The sequence below is a fragment of the Mesoplodon bidens genome (genome assembly GCF_964165515.1).
Source record: "Mesoplodon bidens genome assembly, contig: HAP1_SCAFFOLD_175, whole genome shotgun sequence".
In the NCBI taxonomy this organism is placed as follows: domain Eukaryota; kingdom Metazoa; phylum Chordata; class Mammalia; order Artiodactyla; family Ziphiidae; genus Mesoplodon; species Mesoplodon bidens.
The window spans coordinates 46,314-65,233 of record NW_027671412.1 but is presented as its reverse complement, the minus strand read 5'-3'; the positions used below and the strand labels follow the sequence as shown (position 1 = coordinate 65,233).

At 42.1% G+C, this 18,920-nt stretch overlaps 1 long non-coding RNA gene across 1 annotated transcript in view; it reads left to right on the top strand.

Moving 5' to 3' along the window:
• The first annotated feature begins 1,715 nt into the window (after positions 1-1,715).
• LOC308611431 overlaps positions 1,716-18,920 on the top strand; it is a 54,019-nt gene continuing 36,814 nt past the window's right edge. Inside the window, exon 1 of the long non-coding RNA XR_014014908.1 lies at positions 1,716-1,772. This is a non-coding gene — a long non-coding RNA (uncharacterized lncRNA). The remainder of the gene's footprint in view (positions 1,773-18,920) is intronic.

The following is an 18,920-nucleotide window of genomic DNA, read 5'->3' as shown; positions in this document are numbered from 1 at the left end:
GAGGTCTTGGCTCATTTTGATTTCAAAGAGCATGGAGCATTTTGATGACAAGGGCATGAAGCAATGTGATCCCAAGTTTCATGGAGGATTGTGATGGCAATGGTAATGGAGTAAGTTGATGACAATCGCATAGAGCATTGTAATGATAAGGTCATGTAGCATTTTGCTGACAAACGCATGGAGTATTTTGATGACAGGTATCATGAAGCAATGTGATGACAAGCGTCGTGGAGCATTGTGAATACAGGTGTCATGGAGCATTGGGATGACATGGGCATGCATCATTGTGATGAGAAGGGTCATGGACCACTGGGGTGAAAATGTTCATGGAGTATTTTGATGACAGGGGTCATGGAGTATTATGATGACAAGGGAATGGAGCACTGTGATGACAACGTGCTGGAGCACTGTGATGTGAAGACCATGGAACCTTGTGATGACTAATCTCATGGAGCATTCGGATGAAAAGGAGCAGGGAACATTGTGATTACAGGTGTCTTGGAGCTTTGTGATGACAAGGGCATGGAGCATTATGATGAGAAGGCCATGGAGCATTCTGATGACATGCGTCATGGAGATTTGTGATGACAAGTGCAAGGAGCATTGTGATCACAGGGTTTTTGGAGCATTGTGATGAAAAGGGCATGAATCATTGTTATATAAAGGCATGGAGCTTTGTCATGAAAGAGTTCAAGGTGCATACTGATGGCAATAGTCAGGGAGCATTCTGCTGACAAGTGTAATGAGCATTGTGATGACAAAAATCATGGTGCATTGTGATGAGAAGACCGTGGATAATAGTGATGACCAGCGTCATGGGGCATTGTGATGACAAGTGTTATTGAACATTGTGATCACAAGGGTGTGGAGCATTGTGATGACAGAGGTCATGGAGCATTTTGATTTCATTGTGATGACAATAGCATGAAGCATTATGATGATGGGCATGGTGCATTGTGATGACAGCGTTCATTGGGCATTGTGATGAAAATTTGCATGGAGCATTGTTCTGACAAGTTTCATGGATTATTGTGATATGAGTGGGCATGGCACATTGTGACGACAAGGGCATGGGGTACTGTGGTGACAAGGTCATAGATTATTGTGAAGAAAGTTGTCAGGGAGCATTGTGATGAAATATGTCATTTTCCAGTTTGATGACAATATCATTGAGCATTGTGATGCCAAGTGTCATGGAGGATTGTTGTGACAAAGTAAAGGAGCATTGTGATGACAAGGGCATGGAGCATTGTGATATCAAGGGCAATTGATAATTTTAATGTCCAGGTCGTGAAACCTTTTGATGACAAGCGCATGGAGCTTCCTATGACAGGGGTCATGGAGCATGGCGATGACAAGTGCATGGAGTATTGTGATGACAAGAGCATATGACACTGTGATGTGAAGTGCCATGGAGCATTGTAATGACATGGACGTGGACAAGTGTGAGGACAAGGGACATTGAGCTTTGAGATGACAAGGCATGGAGCATGGTGATGGCAAAACGTGGAGCACTGTGATGAGAAGACCTTGGGTAATTGTGATGTCGAGCATCATGGAGCACTGTAAAGACAAGTGGCATGAAGTATTGTAATGACAGGTGTCAGGGAGCATTGTGATGAGAGGGGTCATGGAGCATTGTGATGACAAGAGCATGAAGCATTGTGATGACAAGTGCATGGAGCATTGTGATGACAAGTGCATGGAGCATTGCAATGACAAGTGCATGGAGAATTGTGATGACAAGAGTATGTAACATTTTGATGAGAAGTGTCATGTAGCATTGTGATGACATGGACGTGGAGAATTGTGATGACAAGGGACATGGAGCATTGTGATAACCAGGGCATGGAGCATTGTGATGACAGGGGTCATGGAGCATGATTATGACAAGGGCCATGGTGCATTCTGACAAATGATATCACTTATGAAGGGAATGTAAACATGGCTACATATGAACTGAATTAGGGAAGAGAACAGATTCTCAGATTTAGAAAACACTCTTATGCTTACTTATGGGGAAAGAGAGGTGCGGAGATGCACAAAACAAAAGTTTGACTTTAGCACAGAAACCGTTCCATAATCCAAAAAGAGAAGAGACAAGCCCTACTCCTTCCTCAGTGATTGGAACTCAACATCCCTATTCACTGGAGAGAAATATATCTGACTAGTAAGAATTTTAAAACCTATGTATTGATATGTCTCCATAAGGGAACCAAGTGTGTCTAGAAAGACATAAACAGGGCAGTGAGAATCAGCTCAAACCCACTATAAAAATGAATTTTAAACAAAACATAAAAACAGTAAAATTCTCACACAATTCCTTCAGGGTTTCTGATGAAACCTGGAATGACACTATCTACAATGACAGCTGGATGTGGCATAAGGCTGGTCACTTGGGGCTGAGAGGACTGGTGAGATTGGGTGAAAAAATGCAGACCCTTTAAAGAAATAATGCCTGTCACCCATTCCATGGTTCCCAACTCTCCAGGTAGAAAGGATATTCACTACAGTTTTCACATGTATGGGAACATAGAGAATGGAAACCCTCTGATGATGAAAGGTTTCTAAAGCTCTACTACTTTTTTCTCTCCTTGTGCTCCACTTTGACATTCCAACTGCTTTACTATCAATCTCCCAACTTGGAGAGTCAGCCCCTAAAACCTCCTGATTCACACAGTGGGCAAATTGTGCAGAAGATATAAGGGAAGAGAGAGAACCAATGAGAGAGTAGCTGTAGGCATTTGGACAGCCACATGTCACACTAATTTCCCGTAACGAAGAGGAATTAACCAAAGTCCCATCCTGCCCCCCCAGAACAAGTATAGATCCTGAAGCAAAATTGTGGATTTGTGGTCGGATCACAAAAACGCGATTGAAAAAAGGAGCTCAGGGGCACAGCAATTCACAAACTAGCAGAGTAATAAAGGACAACTATCGTCCAAAAATCTGTTGAGGGAAGGCAACGAAGTGGACTTGAAAGAGAGGCAGAATAGCAGGAAACAGATTTCATGAGGTATGTTGGAATTGCTCTTAAAGCACAGGAAGAGGGGCACAACTTCGACAATGAAGCATTTGACCAAAATTTGCGTATGCGTTTTCTCCTGAATATATTCAGGAGAAAACACATACGCCCTTTTTGGCCAAGGAAGCAAGCGGGCAATGAAAATCTGCACTACAAAGAAGTATCCATTCCCACCAGTCAAAAGGGACATCCACAAAATGGGTAAAAACCAGAAAGGCAAGACAGGCCCTGTTGAACTGGGAGCCTTGTTATGCTGATGGGCGGGATGCAAAATGCCAACTGCCTCTCTGGAGGAGTGCATTGTGCTCCCTAAAACAAGTAAACTACAGAGCTACAGAGACAAGGGTGCTTCCAGTCTAGGGAATATACCTTGGGAAAACTGAAAATCAATAAGACAGAGCCACCTCAAAAATTAGGGCTGCACTGTTTACAAGATCCTCAACTTGGGTACACCTTAAATATCCCAGGAAATATAAAAATGGTTCAAAAACTTTTGGTACTTACATACGATGGAATATGCCTCAGCCATGAAATCTATGTCATAAGACCAGTAGCAGCAAAATGAGTGGATTCAGTTACGATGATTCTAAGTGAAATAAGTCACACAGAAAAATAATCTTATCACAAGATATCACTTATGAAGATCCTGTAAACATGGCTACACTTGAACTGACTGAGGAAAGAGAAAAGAGACTCACATTTAGAAAACACTCTTATGTCTGCTTAAGGGGGAAGGAGAGGTGGGGTGATGCATAAAAACCACAGTTTGATAGAAGCACAGGTACCATTCCTAAAACCAACTATGGAATAGACAAGACCTACACCTTCCTCAGGGAAAGGTACTCAAAACCCCTTATTTCCCGCAGAGGAATATATCTGACTATTGAGAATCTGAAAAACTAGGTATTGATATGTCTGTGTAAGGGAATCAACTGTGTCTAGACTGGCATAAACATGGCAGCGAGAATCAGTTCAAACCCACTATAAAAAGTAATTTCAAAAATAAAACAATAAAACAGGGAAATTCTTTACAATTCCTTCAGGTTCTCTGAAGAAACCTGGAATGAACCTGTGTACAATGACACCTGGATATGGCATAAGGCTGGACACTTGGGAATGAAAGGATTGGTGAGTTTGGGTGAGCAAATGCAGACCCTTTAAAGCAATAATGTGTGGCACCCATTCCATGGGTCCCAACTCTGCAGGTTGTAGGGAATATTACTACAGCTATTACATGTACGGGAAACCTAGAGGATGGACACACTGTGAATATGAATGGTTTCTTAAACTCAATGAATCGTGCCTCTCCTGGTGCTCTGGTTTGACTTTCCAACTGCTTTACTATGAATCTCCCAACTTGGAGAGACAGCCCCTTTAACCTCCTGGTTCACACAGGTTGCCAATTTGGCAGAGGATGAAAGGGAAGAGGGAGAACCAATGAGAGAATAGCTGTTAGGCATTTGGACAGGCACACGTCACTCTAATTTCCTGGCAGGAAGAAGAATTAACCAAAGACTCAGCCACCCACCGGGAACCAGTATAGTTCCTGAACCAAAATTTTGGACTTGCGTTCAGCTCACAAAAACGAGTTGAAAAATGGAGCTCAGGGGCAAAGCATTTCACAAACTGGCAGAGTAATAAAGGACAACTATCGTCCAAAAATATGTTGAGGGAAGGCAATGAGGCAAACTTGAAAGCGAGGCAGAATAGCAGGAAACAGATTTGAAAAGGTACATTGGAATCACCTTTAAAGCACAGGAAGAGGGGCAGAAGTTCGACAATGATGCACTTTGCCAAAAAGGTCTTATGTGTTTTCTCCTGAATATATTCAGGAGAAAACGCATACGCCCTTTCTGGCCCAGCAAGCAAGCTGACAATGCAAATCTGCACAACAATGAAGTATCACTTCCCACCTGTCAAAACGGACATCCACAATATGTGTAAAAACCAGAAAGGCAAGACAGGCCCTGGAGAACAGGGAGCCTTGATATGCTGATGGGCGGGATGTAAATTGCCAACTGCCTCACTGGAGGAGTGCATTGTGTTCCCTAAAACAAGTAAACAACAGAGCTACAAAGCCAAAGGCACTTCCAGTCTAGGGAATATACCTTGGGAAAATTGAAAATCAATAAGACAAAGCAACCCCCAAAGTCAGGGCTACACTGTTTACAAGAACCTCAAATTGGGTACAGGTTAAATATCCCAGGATATATAAAAATGGTTCAAAAAATTGGGGTACTTAAGTACGATGGAATATCCCGCAGCCATGAAATCAATGTCCTAAGACCAGTAGCAGCAAAATGAGTGGATTCATGTACGATGATTCTAAGTGAAATAAGTCACACAGAAAAAGAAACTTATCATTAGATATCACTCATGAAGATCCTGTAAACATGGCTACACATGAACTGAGTTAGGAAAGAGAACAAAGTCTCACATTTAGAAAACACTCTTATGCCTGCCTGAAGGAAAGGAGAGGTGGGGTGATGCATAAAACCAGAGTTTGATATAAGCACAGGTACCGTTCCAAAAACCAACTATGGAATAGACTTGACCTACACCTTCCTCAGTGAAAGGGACTCAAAACCCCATATTTCCCGCAGAGGAATATATCTGACTAGTAAGAATCTTAAAACCTATGTACTGATATGTCTCCGCAAGGGAAACAAATGGTTCTAGACTGGCATAAAACATGGCAGCGAGAATAAGCTCAAACCCACTATAAAAAGGAATTTCAACAGCAAAACAACAAAACAGGGAAATTCTTTACAATTCCTTCAGGGTCTCTGATGAAACCTGGAATGACCCTATCTACAATGACAGCTGCATGTGGCATAATGCTCAACACTTGGGACAGAGAGGTTTGGTGAGATTGGGTGAGCAACTGCCGACCCCTTAAAGCAATAATTCATGGAACCCAATCCATGGGTCCCAACTCCCCAGATTGAAGGGAATATTACTACATGTATAACATGTACGGGAAACCTAGAGAATGGACACAGTGTGAATACGAAAGATTTCTAAATCTCAACGAACTGTCCCTCTCCTGGTGCTCCGCTTTCACTTTCCAACTCCTTTACTATCAATCTCCCAACTTGCAGATACAGCACGTTTAACCTCCTGGTTCGCACCGGTTGCCAATTTGGCAGAGGATGAAAGGGAATAGGGAGAACCAATGCGAGAGTAGCTGTTAGGCATATGCACGGGCACATGTCACTCTAATTTCCCGGCAGGAAGAAGAATTAACAAAAGTCTCAGCCACCCACTGGGAACCAGGATAGGTCCTGAAACAAAATTTTGCACGTCCGTTCAGCTCACAAAAAACGAGTTGAAAAATGGAGCTCAGGGGCACAGCAATTCACAAACTGTCAGAGTAATAAAGGACAACTATCTTCCAAAAATCTGTTGACGGAAGGCAACGAGGTGGACTTGAAAGAGAGGGATAATAGCAGGAAACAGATTTCATGAGGTATGTTGGAATTGCCTTTAAAGCACAGGAAGAGTGGCACAACTTCGGCAATGATGCACTTGGCCAAAATGGGCGTATGCGTTTTCTCCTGAATATATTCAGGAGAAAACGCATATGCCATTTTTGGCCAAGGAAGCAAGCGGGCATTGCAAATCTGCACTACAAAGAAGTATCCCTTCCCACCAGTCAAAAGGGATATCCACAAAGTGGGTAAAAACCAGAAAGGCAATTCAGGCCCTGGAGAACAGGGAGCCTTGTTATGCAGTTGGGCAGGATGTAAATTGCCAACTTCCGCTCTAGAGGAATCCGTTGTGTTCCCTAAAACATGTAAACTACAGAGCTACAGAGCCAAGGGCGCTTCCAGTCTAGGGAATATACCTTGGGAAAACTGAAAATCAATAATACAGAACCACCTCAAAATTTAAGACTACACTGCTTACAAGAACCTCAACTTGGGTACACCTTAAATATCCCAGGAAGTATAAAAATGGTTCAAAAAATTGTGGTAATTAAGTACGATGGAATATCCCTCAGCCATGAAATCAATGTCATAAGACTAGTAGCAGCAAAATGAGTGGATTCAGGTACGATGATTCTAAGTGAAATAAGTCACACAGAAAAAGAAACTTATCATAAGATATCACTTATGAAGATCCTGTAAACATGGCTACACTTGAACTGACTGAGGAAAGAGAAAAGAGCCTCACATTTAGAAAACATTCTTATGCCTGCTTAAGGGGGATGGAGAGGTGGGGTGATGCATAAAATCCATAGTTTGATATAAGCACAGGTACCGTTCCAAAACCAACTATGGAATAGAAAAGACCTACACCTTCCTCAAGGAAAGGGCTCAAAACCCCTTATTTCCCGCAGAAGAATATATCTGACTAGTAAGAATCTTAAAACCTATGTATTGATATGTCTCCACAAGGGAATCAAATGTGTCTAGACTGGCATAAAACATGGCAGCGAGAATAAGCTCAAACCCACTATAAATGGAATTTCAACAGCAAAACCAAAAAAAAAAGGAAATTCTTTACAATTACTTCAGGGTCTCTGATGATACCTGCAATGACCCTGTCTACAATGACAGCTGTATGTGGCATAAGGCTGGACACTTGGGACTCAGAGGATTTGTGAGATTGGGTGAGCAAATGCAGACACTTTAAAGCAATAATGCATGGCACCCATTCCATGGGTCCCAACACTCCAGGTTGAACGGACTATTACTACAGCAATAACATGTACGGGAAACCTAGAGAATGGACACACTGTGAATAGGAAAGGTTTCTAAATCTCAATGAATCGTGCCTCTCCTGGTGCTCCGGTTTGACTTTCCAACTGCTTTACTATCAATCTCCCAACTTGGAGAGACAGCCCCTTTAAACTCCTGGTTCACACAGGTAGCCAATTTGGAAGAGGATGAAAGGGAATAGGGAGAACCAATGAGAGAGTAGCTGTTAGGTATTTCGACGGGCACATGTCACTCTAATTTCCCAGCAGGAAGAATTATTAACCAAAATTTCAGCCAACCACCTGGAAACAGTATATGTCCTGAACCATTATTTTGGACTTGCGTTCAGCTGACAAAAAACGAGTTGAATAATGGAGCTCTGGGGCAGAGCGATTCACAAACTGTCAGAGGAATAAAGGACAACTATCGTCCAAAAATCTGTTGAGGGAAGGCAACGAGGTTGACTTGAAAGAGAGGCAGAATAGCAGGAAACAGATTTCATGAGGTATGTTGGAATTACATTTAAAGCACAGGAAGAGGGGCACAACTTCCACAATGATTCACTTGGCCAAAATGGGTGTTTGCGTTTTCTCCTGAATATATTCAGGAGAAAACGCATATGCCTTTTTGTCGAAGGAATCATGCGGGCAATGCATATCTGCTCTACTAAGAATTATCACTTCCCACCGGTCAAAAGGGACATACAGAAAATGTGTAAAAACCAGAAAGGTAAGACAGGCCCTGGAGAACAGGGATCATTGTTATGATGATGGGCGGGATGTAAATTGCCAACTGCCTCTCTGGAGGAGTGCATTATGTTCCCTAAAACAAGTAAACAACAGAGCTACAGAGCCAAGGGCACTTCCAGTCTAGGGAATGTACCCTGGGAAAACTGAAAATCAATAAGACAGAGCCACACCCAAATTTAGGGCTGCACTGCTTACAAGAAACTTAACATGGGTACACCTTAAATATCCCAGGAAATATAAAAATGGTTCAAAAAATTGTGGTATTACATACGATGGAATAACCCTCATCCATGAAATCTATGTCATAAGACCAGGAGCAGCAAAATAAGTGGATTCAGGTACGATGATTCTAAGTGAAATAAGACACACAGAAAAAGAAACTTATCATAAGATATCACTTATGAAGATCCTGTAAACATGGCTACACATGAACTGAGTTAGGAAAGAGAACAGAGTCTCACATTTAGAAAACACTCTTATGCCTGCTTCAGGGGAAAGAGAGGTGGGGTGATGCATAAAACCAGAGTTTGATATAAGCACAGGTACAGTTCCAAAAATCAACTATAGAATAGACAAGACCTACACCTTCCTCAGTGAAATGGACTCAAAACCCCATATTTCCCACAGAGGAATATATCTGACTAGTAAGAATTTAAAACCTATGTATTGATATGTCTCCTTAAAGGAATCAAGTGTGTCAAGACGGGCATAAACATGGCAGCGAGAAACAGATCAAACCCACTATAAAAAGGAATTTTTAAACCAAAACAAAAAAAACAGGGAAATTCTTTCCAATTCCTTCAGGGTCTCTGATGAAACCTGGGAAGACCCTGTGTACAATGACAGCTGGATGTGGCATAAGGCTGGACACTTGGGAATGAGAGGATTGGTGAGATTGGGTGAGCAAATGCAGAGGCTTTAAAGCCATAATGCATGGCACCCATTCCATGGGTCTCAACTCTCCTGGTTGAAGGGACTCTTACTACAGCTATGACATACCGGAAACCTAGAGAATGGACTCACTGTGAATAAGAAAGTTTTCTAAATCTCAACTAATAGTCCCAATCCTGGTGCTCAGGTTTGACTTTCCAACTGCTTTACTATCAATCTCCCAACTTGGAGAGATAGGCCCTTTAACCTCCTGGTTCACACAGGTTGCCAATTTGGCAGACGATGAAAGGGAAGAGGGAGAACCAATGAGAGAGTAGCAGTTAGGCATTTGGACGGGCACATGTCACTCTAATTTCCATGCAGGAAGAAGAATTAACCAATGTCCCAGCGCCCCACCGGGAACCAGTATAGTTCCTGCACCAAAATTTTGGACTTGCATTCAGCTCTCAAAAAACGAGGTGAATAATGGAGTGCAGGGGCACAGCAATTCACAAACTGGAAGAGAAGTAAAGGACAACTATCGTCAAAATTCCGTTGTGGGAAGGTAACGAGATGGATTTGAAAATGAGTCAGAATATCAGGAAACAAATTTCAAGAGGTACGTTGGAATCTCCTGTAAAGCACAGGAAGAGGGGCACTACTTTGTAAAAGATGCACTTGTCCAAAAAGTGTGTATGCATTTTCTCCTGAATATATTCAGGAGAAAACGAATACACCATGTTTGGCCAAAGAAGCAAGTGGGCAATGCAAATCTGAACTAGAAAGAAGTATCACTTCCCACCGGTCAAAAGGGACATCCACAAAATGTGTAAAAACCAGAAAGCCAAGACAGGCCCTGGAGAAGTTGGAGCCTTGTTATGCTGATGGGTGGGATGTAAATTGCCAACTGCCTCTCTGGAGGAGTGCATTGTGTTCCCTAAAACAAGTAAACAACAGAGCTACAGAGACAAGGGCACTTCCAGTCTAGGGAATATACCTTGGGAAAACTGAAAATCAATAATACAGAGCCACCCCAAAATTTAGGGCTGCATTGCTTATAAGAACCTCAACTTGGGTACACCTTAAATATTCCAGGATAGACAAAAATGGTTCAAGAAATTGTTGTAATTACGTACAATGGAATATCCCTCAGCCATGAAATCAATGTCATAAGGCCAGTAGCAGCAAAATGAGTGGATTCAGGTACGATGATTCTAAGTGAAATAAGTCAAACAGAAAAATAAACTTATCATAAGATATCACTTATGAAGGGCCTGTACACATGGCTACAGATGAACTGAGTTAGGAAAGAGAAGAGAGTCTCACATTTAGAAAACACTCTTATGCCTGCTTAAGGGGGAAGGAGAGGTGGGGTGATGCATAAAACCAGAGTTTGATATTAATCCAGGTAAAGTTCCAAACACGAAATACGGAATAGACAAGACCTACGTCTTCCTCAGTGAAACGAACTCCACACGCCATATTCCCGGCAGAGGAATATATCTGACTAGTAAGAATATTAAAACCTATGTAATGATATGTCTCCGTAAGGGAATAAATTCTGTCTAGACTGGCATAAACATGGCAGTGAGAATCAGCTCAAACCCACTATAAAAAGGAATTTCAAAAACAAAACCAAAAAACAGGGAAATTCTTTACATTTCCTTCAGGGTCTCTGAAGAAACCTGGAATGACCCTATCTACAATGACAGCTGGATGTGGCATAAGGTTGGACACTTGGAAATAGGAGGATTGGTGAGATTGGGTGAGCAAATGCAGACACTTTAAAGCAAAAATGCATGGCCCCCATTCCATGGGTCCCATCTCTCCATGTTGAAGGGAATATTACTACAGCTATTACATGTACGGGAAACCTAGAGAATGGACACAATGTGAATACAAAAGGTTTCTAAAACTCAATGAGTAGTCCCTCTCCTGGTGCTCTGGTTTTACTTTCCAACTGCTTTACTATCAATCTCCCAATTTGGAAAGACACCACCTTTAAACTCCTGGTTCGCACAGGTTGCCGATTTGTCAGAGGATGAAAGGGAAGAGGGAGAACCAATGAGAGAGTAGCTCTTAGACATTTGGACTCGTACAAGTCACTCTAATTTCCCGGCAGAAGAAGTATTAACCAAAGTCTCAGCCACATGCCGGGAACCAGTATAGGTCCTGAACCAAAATTTTGAACTTGTGGTCAGCTGCCAAAAAACGAGTTAAAATATGGAGCTCAGGGGCACAGCAATTCACAAACTGGCAGAGTAATAAAGGACAACTATCGTCCAAAAATCTGTTGAGGGAAGGCAATAAGGCGGACTTGAAATCGAGGCATCACAACAGGAAACTGATTTCAAGAGGTACGTTCGAATTGCATTTAAAGCACAGGAAGAGGGGCACAACTTCGACAATGATACACTTGGCTAAGAAGGGTGTATACGTTTTCTCCTGAATTTATTCAGGAGAAAGCTCATACACCCTTTTTGGCCAAGCAAGCAAGCGGGCAATGCAAATCTGCACTACAAAGAAGTAAAACTTCCCACTGGTCAAAGGGATATCCGCAAAATGCGTGAAAACCTGAAAGGCAAGACAGGCCATGGAGAACAGGGAGTCTTGTTATGCTGATGGGCGGGATGTAAATTGCCAACTGCCTCTCTGGATGAGTTAATTGTGTTCCCTAAAACAAGTAAACAACAGAGCTACAGAGCCAAGATCACTTCCAGTCTAGGGAAAATACCTTGGGAAAACTGAAAATCAATAACACACAACCACCGCAAAATTTAGGGCTGCACTGCTTACAAGAACCTCAACTAGGGTTCACCTTAAATATCCCAGGAAGACAAAAATGGTTCAAGAAATTGTGGTACTTATGTACGATGGAATATCCCTCAGCCATGAAATCAATGTCATAAGGGCATTAGCAGCAAAATTAGTGGATTCAGGTACGATGATTCTAAGTGAAATAAGTCACGCAGAAAAAGAAACTTATCATAAGATATCACTTATGAAGATCCTGTAAAGATGGCTACACATGAACTGAGTTAGGAAAGAGAGCAGTGTCTCACATGTAGAAAACACTCTTTTGCCTGCTTATGGGGGAAGGAGAGGGGGGGTGATGCATAAAACCAGAGTTTGATATAAGCACAGGTAGCGTTCCAAAAGCCAACTATGTAATAGACAATACCTACACCTTCCTTAGTGAAAGTGATTCAAAACCCCATATTTCCCGCAGAGGAATAGATCTGACTAGTAAGAATCTTAAAACCTATGCATTGATATGTCTGCGTAAGGGAACGAAGTGTGTCTAGACTGGCATAAGCATGGCAGCGAGAATGAGCTCAAACCCACTATAAAAAGGAATTTCAAAAGCAAAACAAAAAAACAGGGAAATTCTTTACAATTCCTTCAGGGTCTCTGATGAAACCTGGAATGACCCTATCTACAATGACAGCTGGATGTGGCATATGGCTGGACACTTGGGACTGAGAAGATTGGTGAGATTCGGTGATCAACTGCAGACCCCATAAAGAAATAATACATGGTACCCATTCCATGGGTCCCAACTCTCCAGGTTGAAGGGAATATTACTACATGTATAACATGTACGGGAAACCTAGAGAATGGACACAGTGTGAATACGAAAGGTTTCTAAATCTCAACGAATTGTCCCTCTCCTGGTGCTCTGGTTTCACTTTCCAACTCCTTTTCTCTCAATCTCCCAACTTGCAGAGACAGCCCGTTTAACCTCCTGGTTCGCACAGGTTGCCAATTTGGCAGAGGATGAAAGGGAATAGGGAGAACCAATGAGAGAGTAGCTGTTAGGCATATGCACGGGCACATGTCACTCTAATTTCCCGGCAGGAAGAAGAATTAACCAAATTCTCAGCCACCCACTGGGCACCAGTATCGGTCCTGAACCAAAATTTTGGACTTGCGTTCAACTCAAAAAAAAACGAGTTGAAAAATGGAGCTCAGGGGCACAGCAATTCACAAAATGTCAGAGGAATAATGGACAACTATTGTCCAAAATTCTACTGAGGGAAGACAACGAGGTAGACCTGAAAAGGTGGCAGAATAGCAGGAAACAGATTTCAAGAGGTACGTTGGAATCGCCTTTAAAGCACAGGAAGAGGGGCACAACTTCGACAAAGATGCCCTTGGCCAAAGAGGGCTATTTGTTTTCTCCTGAATATATTCAGGAGAAAACGAATACGCCCTGTTTGGCCAAGCAAGCAAGCAGGCAATGGAAATCTGCACTACTTAGAAGTATCACTTCCCACCGGTCAAAACGGACATCCACAAAATGTGTAAAAACCAGAAAGGCAAGACAGGCCCTGGAGAACAGGGAGCATTGTTATGATGATGGGCGGGATGTAAATTGCCCACTGCCTCTCTGAAGGAGTGCATTATGTTCCCTAAAACAAGTAAACAACAGAGCTACAGAGCCAAGGGCACTTCCAGTGTAGGGAATATACCTTGGGAAAACTGAAAATCAATAAGAAACAACAACCGCAAAATTTAGGGCTGCACTGATTACAAGAACCTCAGCGTGGGTACACCTTAAATATTCCAGGATAGACAAAAATGGTTCAAGAAATTGTTTTACTTACGTACAATGGTATATCCCTCAGCCATGAAATCAATGTCATAAGCCCAGTAGCAGCAAAATGAGTGGATTCAGGTACGATGATTCTAAGTGAAATAAGTCAAACAGAAAAAAATAAACTTATCATAAGATATCACTTATGAAGGTCCTCTACACATGGCTACAGATGAACTGAGTTAGGAAAGAGAAGAGAGTCTCACATTTAGAAAACACTCTTATGCCTGCTTAAGGGAGAAGGAGAGGTGGGGTGATGCATAAAACCAGAGTTTGATATTAATCCAGGTTAAGTTCCAAAAACCACATACGGAATAGACAAGACCTACACCTTCCTCAGTGAAACGTACTCCACACCCCATATTCCCCGTAGACGAATATATCTGACTAGTAAGAATCTTAATACCTATGTATCGATATTTCTCCTTAAGGGAATAAAGTCTGTCTAGACTGTCATAAACATGGCAGTGAGATTCAGCTCACACCCACTATAAAAATGAATTTCAAATACAAATCAAAAAACTGGGAAATACTTTTCAATTCCTTCAGGGCCCCTGACGACACCTGGAATGACCCTATCTACAATGACAGCTGGATGTGGCATTAGGCTGGACACTTGGGACTGAGAGGATTGGTGAGATTGGGTGAGCAAATGCAGACCCTTTAAAGCAATAATGCATGGCACCCATTCCATGGTTCCCAACTCTCCATGTTGAAGGGGATTTTACTACAGCTATAACATGTACGGGAAACCTAGAGAATGGACACACAGTGAATACGAAAGGTTTCTAAAACTCAACGAATAATCCCTCTCCTGGTGCTCTGGTTTGACTTTCCAACTTCTTTACTATCAATCTCCCAACTTGGAGAGACCGCCCCTGTAACCTCCTGGTTCGCACAGGTTGCCAATTTGGCAGAGGATGAAAGGGAAGAGGGAGAACCAATGAGAGAGTAGCTGTTAGACATCTGGATTGGTACAAGTCACTCTAATTTCCCGGCAGAAGAAATATTAACCAAAGTCTCAGCCCCATGCCGGGAACCAGTATACGTCCTGAACCAAAATTTTGAACTTGTGGTCAGCTGCCAAAAAACGAGTTAAAATATGGAGCTCAGGGGCACAGCAATTCACAAACTGGCAGAGTAATAAAGGAGAACTATCGTCCAAAAATCTGTTGAGGGAAGGCAATAAGGCGGACTTGAAAGCGAGGCAGAATAGCAGGAAACTGATTTCAAGAGGTACGTTAGAATTGCCTTTAAAGCACAGGAAGAGGGGCACAACTTCGACAATGATACACTTGGCTAAGAAGGGTGTATAAGTTTTCTCCTGAAATTATTCAGGAGAAAGCTCATACACCCTTTTTGGCCAAGCAAGCAAGTTCGCAATGCAAATCTGCACTACAAAGAAGTAAAACTTCCCACAGTTCAAAGGGATATCCGCAAACTGTGTGAAAACCGGAAAGGCAAGACAGACCCTGGAGAACAGGGAGTCTTGTTATGCTGATGGGCGGGATGTAAATTGCCAACTGCCTCTCTGGAGGAGTCAATTGTGTTCCCTAAAACAAGTAATCAACAGAGCTACAGAGCCAAGAGCACTTCCAGTCTAGGGAAAATACATTGGGAATACTGAAAATCAATAAGACACAACCACCGCAAAATTTAGGGCTGCACTGATTACAAGAACCTCAACTTGGGTACACCTTAAATATCCCAGGAAATGCAAAAATGGTTCAAGAAATTGTGGTACTTACGTACGATGGAATATCCCTCAGCCATGAAATCAATGTCATAAAGGCAGTAGCAGCAAAATGAGTGGATTCAGGTACGATAATTCTAAGTGAAATAAGTCACACAGAAAAAGAAACTTATCATAAGATTTCACTTATGAAGATCCTGTAAAGATGGCTACACTTGAACTGAGTTAGGAAAGAGAACAGTGTCTCACATGTAGAAAACACTCTTTTGCCTGCTTAAGGGAGAAGGAGAGGTGGGGTGATGCATAAAACCAGAGTTTGATAGAAGCACAGGTATTGTACCAAAAACCAACAATGGAACAGAAAAGACCTACCCCTTCCACAGTGAAAGGGACTCAACACCCCATATTTCCAGCAGAGGAATAAAACTGACTAGTAAGAATCTTAAAACCTATGTCTTAATATGTCTCCATAAGGGAATCAAGTGTGTCTAGACTGGCATAAAAACGGAAGTGAGAATCAGCTCAAACCCAATATAAAAAGGAATTTCAAAAACAAAAAAAAAACAGGGAAATTCTTTACAGTTCCTTCAGGGTTTCTGATGAAACATGGAATGACCCTATCTACAATGACAGCTGGATGTGGCATAAGGCTGTACACTTGGGACTGAGAGAATTGGTGAGATTAGGTGAGCAAATACAGACCCTTTAAAGCAATAATGTGTGGCACCCTTTCCATGGGTCCCAACTCTCCAGGTTGAAGGTAATATTACTACAGCTATAACATATACGGGAAACCTAGAGCACGGACACACTGTGAATACGAAAGGTTTCTAAAACTCAAGTAATAGTCCCTCTCCTGGTGCTCCGTTTTGACTTTCCAACTGCTTTACTATCAATCTGCCAACTTGGAGAGACAGGCCCTTTAAACTCCTGGTTCGCACAGGTTGCCAATTTGGCAGACTATGAAAGGGAAGAGGGAGAACCAATGAGAGAGTAGCTGTTAGGCATTTGGACGGTAACATTTCACTCTAATTGCCTGGCAGGAAGAAGAATTAACCAAAGTCTCAGCCACCTGCCAGTAACCTGGATAGGTCCCGAACCAAAATTTTGGACTTGCATTCAGCTCACAAAAACGAGTTATAAAATGGAGCTCAGGGGCACTGCAATTCACAAACTGGCAGAGTAATAAAGGACAACTATCATCCAAAAATCTGTTGAGGGAAGGCATTGAGGCAGACTTGAAGGAGAGGCAGAATAGCAGGAAACAGATTTCAAGGGGTACCTTGGAATCACCTTTAAAACACAGGAAGAGGGGAACAACGTCGACAATGATGCACTTGGCCAAATATGGTGTATACGTTTTCTCCTGAATATATTCAGGAGAAAATGCATACGCCCTTTTTGGCCAAGCAAGCCGGCGGGCAATGCAAATCTGCACTACACAGAAGTATCAATTCCCACAGATCAAAAGGAACATCCTCAAAATGTGTAAAAACCAGAAAGCCAAGACCGGCACTGGAGAACAGGGAGCATGGTTATGCTGATTGGTGGGATGTAAATTGCCAACTCCCTCTTGGGACCAGTGCACTGTGTTCCCTAAAACAAGTAAACAATAGAGCTACAGAGCCAACGGCACTTCCTATCTAGGGAATATACCTTGGGAAAACTGAAAATCAGTAAGACAGAGCCACCCCAAAATTTAGGGCTGCACTCCTTACAAGAACCTCAACTTGGGTACACCTTAAATATCCCAGGGAAGACAAAAATGGTTCAAGAAATTGTGGTACTTACGTACGATGGAATATCCCTCAGCCATTAAATCAATGTAATAAGACCAGTAGCAGCAAAATGAGTGGATTCAGGTACGATGATTCTAAGTGAAATAAGTTACACAGAAAAAGAAACTTATCATAAGGTATCACTTATGAAGGTCCTGTAAATATGGCTACACATGAACTGAGTTAGGAAAGATAACAGAGTAACGAATCTTATCATAAGATATCACTCATAGTGGGAATGTACACATGGCTACGAATGAACTGTATTACAAACACAACAGAGTCACACATTTAGCAAACAATATTCTGTCTGCTTTAGGGGAAAGGTGAGGTGGGGTGATGCATAAAACCACAGTTTTAAATTAGCACTGATACCGTTACATAAACCAAGAATGTAATAGACATCACCTACTCCCGACACAATGAACTGGACTCAACACTCCCGATTCATTACAGAGGAATATATCTGACTCCAAAAATTTTAAAACATATGTATTCTCATGTCTCCATAAAGGAATCATGTGTGTGTATAACAGCTTGAACAAAGCACTGAAATTCACCTAACACCCTTATAAAAATAAATTTCAAAAGCAAAATGCAAAAACAGCGAAACAGAGAGAAAGTCTTAAGAATTACGTTCAGGGCCTGTGATGCAACCTGGATTGTCCACCTTTACACCCACAGCTGGATGAGACATAAGACTGGACACTTGGGGCTGACAAGATTCCTGAGGTTGTGTGAGCAAAAGAACACCACTTAGAGCAATACTGTGTGCTACCCATTCTAGTGGTCCCAACTCTCCAGGGTTAAGGGAATCTTACTACAGTTAAAGCATGCATGGGAAACCCAGTGGGTGGTACACTGTGTAATTGGGAAAGTTTTCTAAAAGGTACCTCATTTTTCCTTTCGTCATTCTTGGCTTCGCCATTCCATCTGCATTACTAAATATCTCCCCATTTGGAGTATCAGCGCCTTTACCCTCCTGCTATGCACAGTTTTCAAATTGTGCAGAGGATGAACAGGAAGAGGGGAAACAAATGAGAGATTAGCTGTAGGTGTTAGGATGGGCACATGTCACTCTAGTTTCCCATCAGGAAGAAGAATTAAACAAAGGCTCAGCCTGAAGCCCCGGAACCAGACTAGGGCCTAGAGCCATCCTACGGTATTGCAGCCAGCTCACAAATAGGCGAGTTGAATAATGGAAATCAGGGACACAGCAATTCACAAACTTTCAGAGTTATAAAGGACAACTATCATCCAGAAATATATTGAGGTAAGGCAGTGAAGAGGATTTGAATGCAAGGCTGAATTGAAGGAAACAGATTTCAAGAGGTAGAATGCAGTCGTCTTTAAAGCACATGAAAAGTGACAGAACTTCGACAATGTTACCCTTGGCCGAAAAGGGAGTATGTGTATTTTCTTGAATATATTCGGGAAAAAATGCATACGCCTTTTTTGGCCAAGCAAGCCATCAGGCATTGCAAATCCACACTACATAGAAGTGT